Source organism: Peromyscus leucopus, chromosome 6 (genome assembly GCF_004664715.2).
Source record: "Peromyscus leucopus breed LL Stock chromosome 6, UCI_PerLeu_2.1, whole genome shotgun sequence".
NCBI classification, from domain to species: Eukaryota; Metazoa; Chordata; class Mammalia; order Rodentia; family Cricetidae; genus Peromyscus; species Peromyscus leucopus.
Window position 1 is genome coordinate 120,441,970 of NC_051068.1, and position 14,182 is coordinate 120,456,151.

A 14,182-nucleotide genomic window follows, 5' to 3' on the forward strand; every position below is an offset into this window, starting at 1 on the left:
GCCTGCTGGTTAAAGCAAATTAAGACAGGGTGAACTGAGAAAAAGACTAGAAAGAAATACAGCAGAAGGTTAAAAATACTTTTGTTGTATGTCGACAAAAACGATAGTCTTCACATTTCTTTCTTGTATATTTGCATATTTGCAAATTCTTTGCAGTAGTATTTCCATTACTGTCAGAAAATTTAAAACAATAGGAAATCAATGGAAAGTATGAATCTCACCACTAAAATGTCCGCAGATACAAAATGAATCCATTTTACCACTGGTGAGGCCTTAAGCTAGAGGAGAAGGTGATTCCCATAGAAGTGCAAAGGTATTTTATGCCCAATTAATTGAGAAGGCTTCGAACAAAAGTCAGGGCTCCAGATTAGGAAGGCTGAGCACAAGGAAGATTTGATAGACACGGGGAAACTGCAAGACCAATGGACACTCCTCAGCAAGAAGAGGCGCTTGTGTGTAACAGCACAAAAAATATGCAAACTGGCAAAATGAGCTGAGAGGGAGGTAAATGAAAAATGATTTGGAGGGAAACTGGCTTTGAACTATACAACAAAGAACCACAAACAGGATTTTGTCTTCTCAATGCTGAAATTATTCAAATCCATTGGGAAATCAGTTTATGGAATGAAAACAGCACTCTGACTCCTGGTCAGAGAGACGCCTGTGTTCCTGCCTTAAGTCATCGTATTGGGTCTGTTTCATTACCACCGCAGCGTTGACTTTGCCTCCAAGAGAAAGCACATAGCCTGCTTTTACTCTCCCTAATTCACTTGCTCACTCAAATAGTCATTGATTTTCCTGAATCTGTAGCCCATCTGCTTGCAAAATGTTCATTGACTTCATGGGACAGAACAGTAAGTATTGGTTGATGTTAATGTACATGCATGCAATAAAACTGTCAGCCCAGTCATCTTCTGGTACCTGAGTATGAAGAGAAGGCAGGAGTAGACAGTGAGGCACATTGGAGAGACTGAAAAAACCATGCATGACGGAGAGAGCCTGGCCTTGGGCCACAGAGAGACTTGGGTTCAAATCCTAGCTCTACTATTCTATTTGGTTTCTATGTTTGATCAAATTAAACTTTTGAACTTCATTTAAGCTGAGTACCGTATATTATTTCTAAGGTATGTTTTTTGAGAATCAAATGAAGTGTATATGAATTAGAACACATCATAGTGGTGGGTCCAAAACAAACTCACCATGGTAAATAAGCAATATGATTGTCATCAGAAAATCAGTTTGATTTTGTAAATGTTGTTCTTTAAATATATTTATTTATTTAGTGTGTTTGTTATCATGTGCCTCTGTGTGTATGCACATGTGTGGAGGTCAGGGGACAGCTTTCATTTGGGAGTTCATTCTTCCACTGTGCGTCTCCTTGGGACTTAACTCAAGTTGGCAAGCTTGGCAGCAAGCTCTTTTCTTCACTCAGCATCTCACTGGCTTTGTTTCCATCCATCCATCCATCCATCCATCCATCCATCCATCCATCCATCCATCCATCCATCTATCCATCCATCCATCCATTCATTTTCAGCACTGGTGGTAGAAATCAGAGCCTTATGAATATAAGTGAAGATACTATACAATGAATTTTATCTCCACCTGTCTTCTCTTTATTAAGATATAATATGCTCGGCCTGGAGAAATGGCTCAAGGGTTAAGAGAAAGTTTGCTGTTCTTTCAGAGAACCCCAGTTAAGTTCCCAGTACACATGAGGCCACCTAAAATGGCTTGGGCCTCCAGCTCTAAGGATCCAATACCCTCTTCTAGCCTCACTCACATGAACATATACACAAATACAGACATACTCACACATGAGCACACAGAAATACAAATCATCAAGAAAGCCAATATCTATATATTTTAGGGGACAACATGGTAACTCCATACATGTATTCAGCACTGAGTTATCATGGAATGGCAGTAGGCACCTCCCTCTCCTCAAATGGTAATAAGTTCTGTGTTTGGAACTTTCATACTGTTTTAATTACCTTGAAATGTACCCCAGATTGTCATAGCCAACAGCTCATTCCACCATGTTATAAAGTACTAAAATGAATTCCAATTTCTCCAAGTTTTTCTGTTCTTATAACAATGCCACCTCCTCCTTCACTCTTCCTGTTTTCTAGCAACAACTGTTTATCTTCTCTTCCACTATGAGGTAGACTTTTTGTTTGTGTTTTGTTTGGGGGGAGGTACTTTGACTACTGCTGTTGTTTGTATTGTTTTGAAAAAGGTCTCATTCATTCTATAGCCCAGGCTGTCCTAGATTTCCCTGAACAGCCCACGCTGGCCTCAATTGCATGCACTCCATCCTCAGCTTCCCAAGTCCTTAGACAACCAAGGCATGAGCATCATCAGGTGTTCCTGACTGAGTTCTACTTTCAAGTCACAGCTCAGGAGTTAGAGCAAGGGCAGCTGTCATTCCTACACTGTAATTTGATAATGCATGCAACTTAAAATTTTAACATGAAAAGAAAATTTTTAGTTTTCTTTGTCTGGGTCTAGTTTTGTATTATTGACATGAGAATAATCTCATCCTCCCTAATGCAAGCAGAAAAACTCCCCCGTAGATGGTAAAGAGTTAATTCACAAAGCAAGGCACAAAAGGCTCAACATCATCAAGGCTACTGGCTTTATTAACAGGGTGTCTTTGGGGGAGGGCATGCTAATAGAAAGCAGCCTGATGGGACAAAAGAGATGGTGAAGGAAAGAGCCCTCAGGAAGGACACTGGTGGCTGATAGGTACTCCCTAAGTCCTCCTTGCGTTTCTTATTCCTGTGGTCAAGTACAGGGAGCATCTTGAAAGGAGCACCTTAAGAGAGGAGGGTTGATTTGGCCTCACGATTGAAGGGACACAGTCAATAATGCTGAGGAAATCCAGGTGGCCATAGAGGCTCAATAGGCAATGTGTCACATCTTGCCCATGTAAAGAGCAGAGAGCTGGACCTGGAGGGGAGCTCACTGACCCCAGCCCTTATAGTCTGTGTCTACCAGTGAAATATCACTTCCTAAGGTTTGGCAGCTTCCCAGAACAGAAGACCAGCCGGGGCTCAAGTATTTAAACACATGAATCTATAAGGAACATTTCATATTCAAACTATAATAAGCAGTTTTTGTTCACAGGACCAATGTGTAACTGAAAAAGCCAGCAGTGGAGGTGCCTGTCTGGGTAAGGGATTTCCCCTCTTCGTCTTAGAATCGGCATTGTTGACCCTGAGAGGAGCCACTGATTCCCACAAAGCTGGGAATTTTCATGGATGTCTTTTAGGCCTTTTCCTTGTCTGTGGGGTCAAAGACTCCTGGCTGGGATTCCTTTAGCTCCACAGTGAGTTGCCCAGCTCAGTCATCTCCTCCACTTGACTTTCAGTGATAAGACAGCTCATGGCATGCATATGCAAGCATGATCTCTCTTACGGTTTATTCCGGCAAAGTATAATCCATCCAAACTCTGTTCATTAAAAATCACAGATTTCATAAAATAATGTATTACTGTAGCTGAACATGCACATTCTTTTTGTCTGGCATGTGAATATTTTTATATGCTGACTTTATTTGTATAAAGAAACCACAGAGATCTCTGTTTGAAACCAAAAAAATTAGATTTAGTTTACATGTTTTTGTTGGAGTGTGGTGGTTAATTTCAACTGTCAGCTTAATGAGATCTAGAATCTCCCGGGAGATGGAGTGCTAGGCACATTTGTGGGGGAATATTTTTACTGGTTTAATTGATGCAAGAGGGCCTGCCCACTGTGGGTAGCACCAAACCTTGGGATGGGATTTGGACTACACAAAAATGGAGAAAGTGTCCTGAGCGCAGGCATTCATCCTACTCCACCTCTTGACTACTGATGCAATGTAGCCACCACCCTCAAGTTCCTGCTGCTTCCTGCCACGATGGGCTGCAACCTGGAACTACAAGCGAGTGCAAAGAAATCCTTTCTCCCTTAGGCTGCTGTGTCAGGATACTTTGTCACAATGATGGAAAAAGAAGCCAAGACACGAAGGATCCATTTGAAAACTATCTTCTACTCTTGCTGTCTAAAGAACCAAAGGCAGCAGACTTAGGACCCACTACATGTTACAGTCTGCTAAATCTTTTTGTTGCTTAGGGGTTTCTCCCTAAATATCACCCTTCAATTTTGAGGTTCTTTTTACCATTTCTTAAAATTATATCAAAGATCTTAGCCAGATAAATGCTAATTACTCTAAATCACCAGAAAGTACCACTGACAATTCGGGACTAGAGCCCAACCTGCTCCCTCAACTGAACAGACATCCATCACTGCCCTTTATGTTACCATGGTGATCAGTTTACTGATAGAATTAGATTGGAAAATGATGCTTGACTACTTTGCTGTAGAATTTAGAATTTCTAAAGTATTACACCAAAAGCATTGTCTTAATAGCTAATATTATATTCTACACAGTTGTATTGCTTTCAACGTATTCTATTCTTTTAGGGCATTGTACATGCTGGCTTATATTTTTAAATAAAACAATGAAAGAAGTATCTCAGAATCACAAAAGAGAGGAATATCTTTTATTTTTATGAAAAAAACATTTTCTCCCAAAAACCTATTGGTAAGACTTGTAACCACTATTTCTATTTTGGCAATTTTGCCTTTTGCCTTTGACAATGAACATTAATATTAGCTAATAGTATCCATTATGAATGTGATCAGAGTATCAGACTGGGTATAGCTCAGTGTCAGAGGGTATATTTTCCATATATGTAGCCTGAATTAAAACCCTAGGGCCATACTCACATATAAAAGTTATAATTGTATGGGTTAACTAAGATGATTCTGATATCCATTTAGATCTTAGTATAATTATTAGTTTTTAATAGCTTAGTAGACCAGTTATTTAAACTTAAAATTTCATATTCTATATTAGATTACTAATGAAAATATGTCTAAAATAAAGATAGCATTTGTAATACACTCCAAGTAAAATAAATGGCATTTCTACATATATAAGCATGTCAATGGCATGTGCTATCTTTAATATCATTTTTGGAAATAGGATGTGATTCATCACTGTTTGATCATAAGCATGATAGTGACCAAGGACATTTTAGAGATGAGGACTGTAGGTCCTAAAGTAGTTGACTGACAATTTTTTCACTGAACCCTGATGGTGGTCTAAGATTCTAAACATGGTGCCCCTGTATTCTTTTCTCTGGTTTGTTACTGTCAGTCCCTTCAGGAAAGCAATATGGTGGAATTAAGCAATGACTTGCTCATGCCTGGCCTAATAGCATCACGATTTTGCTCCTCGGAAGAGAAGGGGAGTGTGCATGGAAACAAGGGCCATTGGCACGTCCACTGGAGAGATGAAGTCATTAGCTGTCCACGGGCTCATTAAACTCTAATGGTGGTCATAATCATCGCTGTGATTTGGAAGCTCTGCCTTCACCCCCATGAAAGGCTTTTGTTTTGCAGTCTTCCTTTCATTCAGCTTCCTGAAATGCTATGCCAATTGATGTTTGCATGTTTCCAAGATGGCAACGAGCCTTCTAATTGCTTCTCCCACTACACTGTGTGCTGGCAGGAACGCACCCCACTTTCAGATCACTTGATACCTCCTGTCACCTTAGGGCTCGCCAGCACACATTCAGAGGCAATGGAATGCCAATTATTTTCCTTCCTGGCATTCCATGAAAACATGTTGTAACTCCTTAAAGGAGAGAGGGATTTGGGAGTTTGATTTCTTTAATAATTCCCGCAGGGTTAGAGAAAGTTTAGCCTGTTGTGGGGAGGGGGGGGCACACTGGGTTATATCCCAGTAACATCACCCACACCACTACAAAAATTTGTTCTATTAATCATGATATCCACAACCATCAATAATAGTAATACTGATAATAACCAAGGTTTCCCCCTAAAGGAGTTGAAAGATTGAGACAATGAAAGCACTACAACTAATCAGTAAATTTTATGCTTGCTCGGCACCAGCAACATTTCAAGTGTTCTCAATCGACTGGCTTGATTGTGTTCTGCCATAACTTGTCAGAATGTCTACTGTTCTCTCACTTTGTAGAGAAGAAATCTGAAGACCATGGTTATGTAACTAGATCATGGTAGAACCACCATTTGGTATTAAAATAACACATTTTTAAATTCAGATTGGTGTCGAAGCATAGACATTTTAGTTGTTATAGGTAGAGCCAAAGACTGTCTGGGAGAATGGTAGCTTCTAGGAATTACTCTCAACCAGGAAAACAACAGGCAGTGATGAACAGTGAGTTAAATGCATGAAACCTTTTACAAAGGACTTCATTCCACCTCACTTTATCAACCAGCATCCTTTATAAAAGCCTTCATTCCATCCTACTTTATCAACCAGCATCCTTGCAGAAGAAGCCCAACTGGGGCATTTTATGCCTCTACAAAAGAATGCATTCTCCTGGCTTCTTGCTTCATGCAATTCTAATTCATCTCTCCTTAACTGTGATTTGTGATGCCCACTCACATTCCAAGACAAGAGTGTGCTACCATCGAAAGAATCCTTTTGTACAACACCAGGATAGGTAGGCAGCCAGCTAGCAGAAACAGACAGCAACCAACAGGAAGCCACACATCCAGTGACTCACGTTTTCATCTCTACCCAGGACCATAATTTTATCCTGAAATAAAGGCTTATTGAACATCATGACTTAGAAAACCACCCACAGGCAAAGCACCACACTTGTACACTATGTTTGAATTCACAAGGTAGCTAAAACCATAATGTGACTTACTTTGAAATTCATCGTTTATCATTAGAAACTATGTAGGCTCCATAGTCATCAGAATGAGTTGTGGAGTTTAGAGGAAATGGCCTGTCAACCTAGAACAAAAACAAAACATCCAACAGTTCAAATTCGGCATGAAAAGATCAAGAGAACTGAAAGGACTTTGGTCTGCACATTAAGTGTTAGCTAAAGTGTTGGCTTCGGAGTCTGGAGATGAAGGCAGCTACTCACACGGAGGAACACCACGTAGCAGAACCCCCGTGCTTGCATCTGGTTTTTGAAGAATCAGTTAAATGAAGAGAGCAAAGGCTACAAACCATTCCTGGAAATGAACAACGTAACCAAACCCAGGAGGGAGGAGCCTGCTGCCCCCCACTGGAGAGACAGGTTAATCAGAAGATCAATTTCTCTCTTATCTTAGTCATTAGGCAGCCATTGATACCACCTGCTCACTTTAAACATACAAATACAAGGCAGACATCAGAAAGCTGACGTCATGCTCCAAAAGCCCTCCCTCTCTTTCTGCAGAGTGACAGGAGGACCAGGGTCCAACTCTGACCCCGAGAATCTGGGCATCTGCTCCTCTGGAAAACCCAGGTGGGAGGGTGAATCAAAAAGCCAGTCTCCATGTGCAGGGAGTACAAGATGGATATGCCAGAAAACAACTGGAACTCAAGAAATAGTTAATGCATTGGGGAAGTTTCTCTCCTCTGAACCAATTCTATCCCTCAGATCCAAAGTGGCAATTCTTTAAAAACACACAGATAACACACAGATTTTGTTTACTAATTTTACTGGTTTTGAGGATCACCGACTCCCCTAGGTGTAGACCACTCTTTCCAAAGCGTAAGGCAAGGCTCACTTGTCTGGGTGTGCTGTCAGCTGCTAATGGCCAACATTTAAAATGACTCCATGGAGTTCCCAAAGAGAAGCCAGTGCCGTCCCACCAGTGGAAGAAAGGGGAGATAGTTTCCGAAGCAGTAGTTGATCTTTTCCTGCAGTAGCTCCTCCGTGTTTCTTTCAACTTCAACTTTTTCTTAACCGCTGACACTCATGGGAAGTAGAGCTGCATAAGAGGAGGATCATCACAGCCCCTCACCTGTGCAGCAAATGAATATTCAAGCTGCCTTTCCCTTTTTGTATTTTGAGACAAGGTCTCCTTATGTAGCAAGCTGGCCACAAACACCTGATTCTCACTGCCTCAGATGCTAAAATGTTGAGATTAAAGGTTGTGCACCTTCCTATAAAAGGAATACATTACCTCTTAATGGCATGCACCTTTAGGAGCTGGTTGGTTGAGGTGTCACTGGTTAACTGGTCACCAAGGAATGTCTTTCTGTCAGCTTTGCACACTCTTATTCTAGTCTGAATTACCTTGTCAGTGGTAACTTGCGAACTTGGGAGGGAGAAGGTAAAGTAAGTTGTTTACCTTGCTTAAAGCTCTGGGATGGCAGCCTGCTAGCTAATTATGGCTCTTCTGCTCCTTTCTGTCTCTGAGAGCCAAAGTATCATGTGTAGGTTCTGAATACTTAAAATTCATTCCTAATTAAGCAATGTGTAGATGGATGGATTTTCTATCAAGTGAATCTCAAACCTGTAGCAGAAAATGAAGCAGCATTTCTGGCCTGAGACAGAAATGAGGTTAATCAAGATGCTGCATGAGAATCTACTTTCTAATAAAAAGACTCCCCTAGCAGTTTTCTAAAGTGCAGGTTTCTAAGATGGGCTAACCTTTTGTGTATTTTATTTTAATATCTGTGGTGCCGAGGAATTATTCCAGGACATCACACTTGCTAAGCAGATTTCCTACCAGTCAGCTATAGCCCTATCTTCCTCATTTCTATAATTTGAGGTTCTTTATTGAGTTTACCCATGATGGTAAATTTATACATCTCTTATTCTTTGTTTCATGTGAAAATTAATTGAGAGGGAATAAGAAAGTGAAATTTTGGAGACCAGAAAGTTTGAGGTTTCAATATACACATGGTAAGTCTGACATGAACTGGCAGAGTTAAATCAGAACTTTCGGGATTTGAACACAAGATAGAAAGGGTAGCTGAATGAGGTTAGAGGGTTTGACCTTCAAATGGTGGGTAAGTGGGGGCTTAGGGATGTAACTGCTTGTAGCGTGCTTGACTAGCACACACAAGGTCATGAGTTCAATCCTTATCTTCAGCTCAGCATAAAATGAAGCATATTGCTGCATGCCTATAATCTTAGCACTTGGAAGATGGAATCAATTGTATCAGAAGGTCAAGGTCATAAACTGAGTTACAGAGTGAGCTCAATAGTAGATGCATTACATGCCTGTACATATAACAATAGTTAATAAAATAAAATAAAATGGAATTAATGCTTTTGAAGAGAATTGTTCTTTAGGATTTCCCCCCAAATTCCTAATTTTTCAATGAGTTTGGCCACAAACTCCCAATTTCAGCAATTCCCCTGCCTCAACCTCCCAAATAGATGATATTACAGGTACATGCCACTGCAACTGGCTCCTACTTTCTTCAAATTTTAAACTTCCTCTTAAAAAATTTCCAAGTTCCAAACAATAGATACCATTTTAATACATTAAGTCTAATCCAGGTAACCACTTCTGCATTTGCAAATGCAAGACCAAGACTCTAACGCTCTAGCAAGAAACAGTGTCCTTTAAGGTATGATGTAGGGAAGGTTTCAACGAGATTCAAGAAACAGTAAGTTCCCAGTAACACGAAAGCAACATTTTCATCTGCCAAATGCAAATGCAAATGAGCATAATTACCAGGAAACATAGAGAAGAGTACACAATTCACACAAAAAGCTCAAGAATTAACACAGTGTCAGGTCAGAGGGAAGGTGCATTCTGGAGGAAAGGAAAAGATGAGGTTTTGTTGTTTTCTGAGACGAGGTTTCTCTGTGTAGCCCCAGCTGTCCTGGAACTCACTATGTAGGCCACCCTGGCCTTGAACTCAGGGATCCATCTGCCTCTGCCTCCAGAATGCTGGGATTAAAGGTGTGTGCCATGACTATCTGGCAGGGAAAGCCTTTTTAAAAACGGGTGGGTGGGTGGGTGCTTCAGGTTATCTAATATCCAAATAAAGACACGTTTAACTCCCAAAGTTTGGAGCAAACTCCTTTGCCTTTAATGTGTTCATCAATTTCCCTTGTTCTCCTACCTGGACTGTGGTGGTGACCTCCTACCTGTCTGTACCTGCCCTTGAGGAGCAGGTCGAGTTATTGAGGTGGGCCAATTCCACTCTATTATCTTACATGACACATTCTGAGGAAGCTTTTTCTATCACCACTAACATTGTCATTTTTTAATTAAAACAACTCTTGAGTATTCTGAGCTGATTGGAGTGTTCATAGAAGGAAGTTTGTCCTCTTAATTGGAAGCTTGGCTCTAGGATGGGGACATTAACCAGTAGACAATCAGTTGGGAACAGGGATGATGTTTGAACAGGAAGAGAACGGGCCAGACATCCAATTTCAGCACATGAAATGTCTGTAGTCTATAGATCCGAGCAAGACTAGAAAATGAATTTAGTCAACAACTAATTTAACCAATAATTTTAGCAGAATTTAAAATGTAGCATTATTCTGAATAACAGTATGTCATGTCAATAGTGTACCATAACTATACTATAAAAATCTAGGGATTATCTAGAAAATAATTGGCATGTGGACATGTCTGTAGAGGATTGTCCTGATTGTTAATTGATATAGGAGAGCTCAGACCACTGTGGGCAGAGTCATCCCCTAAGCAGTTCCAAGCATCAGCCTGCCTGCCAGCTGAAGAAAGTATTTTCTCCCTTAAGCTGCTTTTGGTCAGTGTGTTTTAACACAGCAACAGAAATGAAATTAGAATACCATCCATACCAAAAATTGCTAAAGCCTAGATTAAGTCCAAATCCCACAACTGGGACTCCATACTGAGATAATTTTAGGTTGTGGCAAGTTGACATTTAAATTAACGAATTCAGGTGTTATGAATACCCCATGTCTTAGTGACTTTTCTATTCCTATGATAAGACACCATGACCAAGGCAACTTATAAAAGAAAGCATTTAATTTAGGACTCACAGTTCCAGAGGGTTAGAGTCAGTGACTTTCATAGTGGGGACCACAGCAGTAGGTAGACAGGCAGGATGCTGGAATGGCAGCTGAGAGTTCACATCTTGATCCATAAGCATGAGACAGAGAGAGCTAACTGGGAATGGCATTGGCTTTTGAAACTTCAAAGCCTGACCCCAGTGACACATCTCCTCCAACAAGGTTATACCTACTAATTTCTCCAAAACCGTTTCACCAACTAGAGACCAAACATGCAAATATATAAGCTTATGGGGAGCATTCTCATTGAATTCACCACACCCTATTAGTATTATTTATGGATATTTACCACATTAGGTTCAAATATGATATCACAGTAGATGTGGGAAGACATGATGCATATCATTCTCAATGGTATTCACAACACAGAGACAGCAATACTTTAAGAAGGCTCAAGTATGAGTTCCATCTTGACTTTGAAAAAAATCACAGATAGAAAATAATAAATTGCACCATAACAATTAGAAATGACTAGTTCTATATATCCATTTCGTGTGTTTCTAGTGTAAACCTCTATTCTAAATTTGTATAATTTGAGTTTTAATAATGGGTCTCCAGAAAACAGAGCACTTTCCAAAATCCTGAAAATTGAATGATTTTGACTAGTGCCAGAGTCCCTTTATCAAGCCACTCTCGGGCATACATTTTTAGTTCCTTGTGTTTGTTTTGGGAGAAGGTTCCTGAAATTTTAGATCAAAGCTTCCTCATGTCTTTCTACACATCTCACCATGTTGATAAAGGTTCGTTTTGAATAAGAAAGATGCAAAGATATTTTCCTCCAAATATCAGGCCAAGAGTAGAAGCTGTCGAGGGAGGAAGTCTGTGAAGTGCCTCCCATACGGACACAAGTGACTTGCAGGAACCATGTGGCTTGCTCCTCCCTCTTCTTGTGGCCCATCAGGAGGGCAGGATTCTCATTCCAGATACAAGCTTATCACTTGGATCACAGCTAAGTTGATAGCCTCTGTCTACATTATCATTCAGCTCCATTATTGTCATGTAACCTCCTCTTTAGGAAAAACCAGTGGACCCGAAAATAAAATGATCACAAACATGCAAATGAAGGTAACTGAATTCTCTGGCTCTGGCAGTGTTACTTGAGTTTGAGATGGCCTCAGAAGGGACAATCATAATATTTTTCTGGCTGTCTTGTCTTGATTTATAATTTGAATCTCCATAAATGATAATAGAGAGGGCAATTATCAAAGAAATGGAAAGGGCAATTATCATTAAATTGAAAACACATCACACATCCAACACGATGAATGTCTGAGCTAAAAACAGATTTTGTGGATCTTGCAACTGTTCCAGAGGAACTTAATGGAAGCAACTTCGTCTCCCACCTCCTCTAATTAGCCAGATGACTTTGGATATATCCCCCCCTTTTTCTTTCCCTTGGATGAAAACACAAGAGCTGTTCATCTAATCTGCCCAAATAGGCACACTACTGAGGATATGTGAATTTTACAGAGTAAAGCAATTGTCTACTTAGTGTAAAATAATTTCCCGATCTCCCCCCCCCCCCGTGTGTGTGTGTGTGTGTGTGTGTGTGTGTGTGTGTGTGTGTGAACTGAGGTGTGGGAAGGCTACAGTATGGGTGTAGAGGTCACATAATAACTTCAAGTGTCAGCCTTTACCATCTACCTTGTTTTAAACAAGGTCTCTGGTTTTGACCCTTCATGGGACAGGCTGTCTGGCCTGAGAGTTTCTTCTGTTTTAGCCTTCAATCTCATTGCAGGGGCCCTGGGATTAGAGATACGAGGCATCTGATTTTTACATGTTTTCTGGTGATTTGAATTCAAGTCTTCATAGTTGTGGGACAAGTACTTTACCAGCTCAACAATTTCCCCAGGAGCAGAATTTTCCCTCTTAAGGGGGCTAAGAACAGTAGAATTCTCCTGTTGATACCGGTGTAATTCCAGGGGATACTCTTTCATCTCTACCAAATCATATAATGAATGAGCTTAAGTGAGGCACCTGTATTTTGTTTATGAGCATAACTAACAGACTGGGGGCTGGAGAGATGGCTTAGTCGTTAAGAGCACTGGCTGCTCTTCCAGAGAATCTGGGTTCAATAATCAGCACATACATGGCAGCCCACAACTGTCTGTAGATCCAGTTCCAGAGGATTTGACACCATCACACAGGCATACATGCAGGCAAAACACCAATGTATATGAAATAAAAATGAATAAATCATTTTTTAAGTTAAAAATAAATAAAATAATACCATACTGGACATTGGCATTACCCTAAACGGCCTTTGTCTTAGATAAATCAAAGGAGCTGTAATCCAAGTTTATGGCATCAATTCTCATGACTAGGAGATGAAAAAGAAGAGGCAAGTGTTTAGGGACACTGATCATAGCTGATCTTAGAAAGCGGTGCTAGGGCAGGGGATCTAAACACTGAAAATTACTTTCATTAGCTCTTCAATACAGGAAGGGTAGTTATTTCATGGATTCTGATGTCTGCTAAAGAGGCTCTTCCTCAAGCAATTTGATCTAATCAGATTCTAGCAGTGAATAACCAGAATTACCTTTCTTTTCATAGATTCACTGAGTAGCCTAGACTCTGGTCTCTTGATGTTCTTAATGTATGGATCATTAAGAAATGATCTGGGCATCTAGAAATGCCCAGTGAATTTTCGTCATTTTATCTTGGTCTCTGATTCTTACTTTGTGTTTACAAGTAAGTCCAGCATGTATTTCTGGACAATGCTAGACTAGATGGAACCTGTTTACTTAATGGCAAAGGACTACAGGTGATGTCGGCATGTGTGGCTACACTGAGTTACAAAACTGGACATTATGGTAATGAACAAAACAGTGAGATAAACCTGTTCAAAAGTAAAAAGGAAAGAAAACTCAATTGTCCTTTATCTGTCAGTTACATTAAATATCTGCAATTTCAGTGTTCTATCTTCTCATGTCAAATTATCTCTGGGCCTGTCTTTGTAAGTCACCCCCCAAAACAGATCAATACAATTTTACTATGCTCAGCATGACTACTGGAGTTACATTCTCCTTCAGATCGGAGACCTGAGCTCTGCCTGCTGGTTTGCTTATTGGAGTATTGAATGCATGTAGTACTATCTACCAGCCAGCAATATGTGACATCCATGCTGGATAGTCTTCTGAGGATAATTCTCCAGTGAAATATCCTTTTTCTTCTAGCTTTCATCCTACCTAGATTCCACAGCTATGTAAGAAATACTTTTTTTTTTTTTGGTGATTTTGAGTGTTGGTATAAGCCAGTACACACACACACACACACACACACACACACACACACACACACACACCCCGCCCCACACTGAGCTGTAATGCAAAAAAAAGGGTG

At 40.3% G+C, this 14,182-nt stretch overlaps 1 protein-coding gene across 43 annotated transcripts in view; it reads right to left on the bottom strand.

Moving 5' to 3' along the window:
* Adgrl2 (adhesion G protein-coupled receptor L2) overlaps nt 1-14,182 on the bottom strand; it is a 628,692-nt gene that overhangs the window by 485,659 nt on the left and 128,851 nt on the right. For all 43 annotated transcript variants that reach the window (XM_028876838.2, XM_028876822.2, XM_037207206.1 and 40 more), the window contains exon 2: nt 6,749-6,837. The gene's annotated coding sequence lies outside the window, so the exon portion shown is untranslated. The remainder of the gene's footprint in view (nt 1-6,748; nt 6,838-14,182) is intronic.